Source organism: Apis dorsata, unplaced genomic scaffold (assembly GCF_000469605.1).
Source record: "Apis dorsata unplaced genomic scaffold, Apis dorsata 1.3 scaffold_20, whole genome shotgun sequence".
Classification (NCBI taxonomy): Eukaryota; Metazoa; Arthropoda; class Insecta; order Hymenoptera; family Apidae; genus Apis; species Apis dorsata.
The window spans coordinates 39068-44184 of NW_006263322.1; the positions used below are offsets into that span (position 1 = coordinate 39068).

Below are 5117 nucleotides of genomic sequence, written 5' to 3' on the forward strand. Positions count from 1 at the left end.
CTGAATATAAATTAAACATTATAAAATAATTCAGTGGATATTTATTTAATTTTAATCTTTTTACTACCATTATTTTTATCATCTCTTTTATTACAAATCTATTATTATTTAAAGATTTATCAAAATATGATCACACTTTCGAATATTAACAGTTCAAGAAATATTAAAATATATATAGTAAACGTAATTATTTAAAAATGGAAAAACGGATCAAATTGCAACACATATATTAAAGGAAATGCCAAACACGATTCAATATCTGTACAACAAAAACAGAATTGATAACACTGAATAAATTCACTAGAATTAGTTTTCTCTGTCTCTATTTTTTTATCAATAAAAAAGAAAATTGATACACAAAATTAAATAATGATTTACATTTAAAAAAATGCCAAATGCCAATTTAGATTAAACAACTAAAACAATAAATAATAAATATTTTTGAATAAAGACATTTTTCGATATTGATCAAATTATATTCTTTTCTTTTATACAATTTCATTTCTTTCCTTATCTTAAAGATTAGATTTTGTTTCTCGTATCGAAATTTATCATTTCAAGTGGAATGATAAATTAATTTTCTTGTTAAGATTTTATACTATTTTACAGCAAACGCCATCTAAAACTTTATATATGTGATTTTCTGTAAATCTATCGGAATATATAAGTACTTATATAAAAAATATTCAAAAATCGATACTTTTTCAAAGAATCGATATGGTTGATAGTTGATATATGATCGACTGCTAGCAAAATTATATGATACTCGACGTAAATAAATATGAAGATCCAAAAACTGATAACTAAAGATTGAATAATTAATAATTAAATAATAGCAAATAAATAATTAAATAATAGCAAATAATTAAAGATTGAATAACTGATTGTGAGTTTGAAGAGTTTAAAAAATATAGAATTTCACTGCATGAAATTTTTTTTGGAAATTTTGTCTTTTTTTGAAATATATATTCTCTATTAATTCACATTATTTAAAATTCGAATTTTGATTTTTATTATTATTATTATTATTATCATTTGATATTTTCATTTCAAAGTATATAATCTTTAATTACTATTTTCAAACTTAATTTTCATACATAATTATAGTAATAATTCATATAATTATTGACTAACTTTTATCAAAAATACTTCATATTTATATGTTAATATAAAGTATTTTTAATAAAAAGTTATTTTTTTTTGTATATTCTAATCTATATCTAAATTTTTAAAGAAAATAAAATAATTAAAAAAAAATGAAAAATAAAAATAAAAAATAAAAAAGAAAATAAATTAAGTTTCTGATTAATTTATGTTCAATAGTAAATCATAAAAAATATCCTTAATATATTTGCTGAATTAAATTATACATAAAGAAAACTTTCATTCATTTTTATTCTCATGTAATTAAATCGCAATTAAGTATTGACTATCAAACAATTAAACCATTTACCTTTGATTACTTTTTGATTTTTCGTGAACGTTTTCTCGAAGACAATCAACATATATTATTCAATATTCAACTACTTTTATATATTTAAATAAAACTCGGAAAGGCCACTAATTTTCGCACTCTCATTTATTCGCTCATCAAATGAAGACTGAAGCAACTCCTAACGGCACTAGCTCTTGTTCTTAATTAAAATCAACGCGGACACTCGGTCGAATTAACAGATTACATTAGATAAATTAATAACCTTGTCCGCATTATTGAAAGTATTCGTATTGTTTGAAAAATTTATGTTTGGAGGATATTATGAATTAACTAAATTATATAAATTGAATTGTAATAAATCATGTAATAAATCAAATATTTTGCTTAAATTATTTTTATGTTATTAAATACATATATTATATATTATATATTTAATGAATTAAATATAAATAGTTCAACATGTAATGTATAAAAAAATATAAACACAGATTATTTAAATTTGAATATTTAATTTTTTCTTGAATAAATGCATCTTTTTTTGCTGAATAGAAATTAATACTTTAGTAATGGAAAGTTGATACAAAATTTTATATACAAATTATTAGAAATATTTTAAATGATTACAGCTTTTAAAATACAAAAAAAATTTATTAAAATTTTTTATGACGATATTTAGTGATCATTTAACAATAATCTATAATTCACTTTGAATATACCAAAATTCTCTATTCATGTATTAAATTAATTTTTTTTAAATTCGGGAAAAATGTGATTACCAAATGCATAAATAAAATATAAATCCTATTATTTTAGATTATATAAAAAACGATGAAATCTATCATTTAGTAATATTAACTGTCGAAAACAAATAAAAATAATTTACAAATGAAAATTTAAAAAAAAATAAAAAAATTAACAAATTTGGAATGGAACAACAAATGTAACAAATAATAATATTCATATATAATAAATAAGATCAAAAAACTCGTTTCATCAAAACAATTAAAAGTTAATACTATAATAGTTAATACTATAATAACAAAAAAATTAAAAGTTAATGTAATGCAAACGCTAAATAATATATGTTAAAATAATATATAAATATAACAAAGAAAAAATATATAAATTTCTTAATCAATATGAATAAGTGTATACTTTATGAAATATCACTGAGTTATTTGAAGATAAATTCATTTAATATAAACACAATATATATAATATCACAATATATAATAAATCATGAAAGTAAAAGAAAGAATAATTTTAATATGGAAAAGAATAAAACACTATCCCTTGCAAGAAATAAAAGAAGTATAAGCATAGATCATCACTATTAAAATATATCTAGGAAGACAATAAATTTTAACGCAGAATATCTACTAGACAACTATTTGAACGAATGTGTGAAAAGAATTAAAATATAAATAATATATTGAATATATAATATAATAAATCATGAATTGAATAAAAGAAATTTAAAAATAAAAAAAATTTTCGAAATTTATATTTATTAAGTCTAACTAATTATAAAAAAAATGATCAGTATTCGATAATAATTATTAACACTTAATCGTCTTTCGTAGAAATTTTTTCTATTCCTACCTTTCTATAATAATTCTACATAATTCATTTCAAATATAAATATATTTTGAAAAATTTCTCCAACAAAAAATCAATTTTTTAAAATCATTCATTCTCTTATCGAACTAATTATCAGAAAATATCATTTTTCAATAAATGAATAATGACTTACTCATATCGCACGACATTGATATGATCCGAGTTGATGATAAATGTTTATTACAAGTATGAAAATAGAACAACACATATGATTATACTATTTATACTCAAAATATTAAAATCTCTTATGTTATGTTTAATTTGGATAAGAAAAAAAAAAAAAGAAAAATAGAAATATAAAAAATATTTTGCAACATTAAAGATTGTACCATTCAATGTTTCAAAGTCATAATTAATAAAATTAAACGAACTTTGAAATAATATATATGTATGTAACAATAGACATAACTTTATACAATTATGTATATAATTATACGGTTGATATTAGATATTCTATCAATTAGGGCTATGGAAATATAGAATAAATTAAAATGAATATTAGAAATAAATCTTTCGAAATATCAAAATCTCGAAACTTTTTGGAATTCAAAAAGTGAATTCTTGTATTTTGAAATTTTTTGCTATTTTTATACAGCATATCATATGTGAAAAAGTTATAATAGATTTAGAATAGATATTTTAATTTTATAACACAATTGAAATGGAACTTATTTTTAAAAATGTTTTTATGTAGTTTTTAAAAAGAATATTTAAAAAGAATTATTAAATATTAAAAAGAATATTTCTATTAATTAATTAATCATAAATAAATCTAATAAATAATTATTTCTTGTTATAATAACAATCTTTACTTCTTAATTATATAATGTATTGAATAACTCATTAAAAATCCATTTAGATAAAAAAATAGCCAAGATTAGCATATATGTAGATTAACATATATATTTATTCGAATTTTTACGTTGGATCATCAACAGAAATTAGAAACATAAATGTTATATGAATAGTTTTACGAAGCTTTTCCTTGATTAGATAATATCACAATTGTTCAGCTAAAGAATTTTGAATTCATAATGATACATAATTTTTACAGATTTTTGATATATATGTATATTGGATGAAAAAATTGATGAGATAGAAATTTTATTCTTCTAGCTTTTGTTTACTAATTTATCCAATACTAGTACTAGTTCTAATTAATCATTTTCGAAAAGTATTATAATTTATTTTAACTGTTATCACGATAATCACGGTTGCAAGAGAAATGATGTTTCAATATTTACATACATAATTATTATGAAATAATACAAAGAATAGAAGAAGAAATTAAACTAAGAAAAACATATTTCATTAAAATTAAATAGAATTAAAAGATTTTCATAACTTATAACATCCGAAATTTGTTTTATTTTCTTATATATAATATATCTTTTTTTGAATAAAATTCCATACTTACGATCGAAAATTAATATGATATTTGAATAAAAAAAGAAGTGAGCGCAAAATATAAAAAAAAATTTCGAAAATTTATTTATTCCATGTATTAATGAAAAACTTCACAAATGAAAATGTGAAAAAATCGCCAAAAATAAACATATATAAAAAAACAAAAGTATTGGTGTAACGTAAACTCAAAATATTACCTATTTTGTTTTAGAATCTGCTCTTCTTCTATTATCAAATTTTTAAAATAAACGTTTTTCTTTTAAATAAACGAATAAAAGATACAATAAAAAAGAAACTACAAATGAAAATAAAATTGATTGTTAGTTAAGACTAACGTTTTAGAAATAATAAAGAAAAAAAACATATGTCCAAAGGAAGAAATTGTAATTTTCTATTATTAAAATAATAATATCTATTCATAAAAGAAAAGAGTTAAATAATTATTTTAAAAAATTAAATATTTAAATTTAAATAAACTTTATATATATTATATATTTTATTAGAATATATTATATCTATTCAGAAATTATGTTGAATTTAACAATACGAAAAATAATTAAAGTAAAACATTTGATTTATTACATGAATTTAATCAATTTACAGAAATTCTTCCAAATATAAATTTTTTAAACAATTATAAATGATTTCTTTGAAT

At 18.6% G+C, this 5117-nt stretch overlaps 1 protein-coding gene across 1 annotated transcript in view; it reads right to left on the reverse strand.

Annotated features, from left to right (window-relative positions):
• Window positions 1-330, reverse strand: part of LOC102673309 (glutamyl aminopeptidase) — a 19689-nt gene extending 19359 nt beyond the window's left edge. Inside the window, exon 1 of the mRNA XM_031510077.1 lies at window positions 115-330. The gene's annotated coding sequence lies outside the window, so the exon portion shown is untranslated. The remainder of the gene's footprint in view (window positions 1-114) is intronic.
• Window positions 331-5117: the final 4787 nt, after the last annotated feature.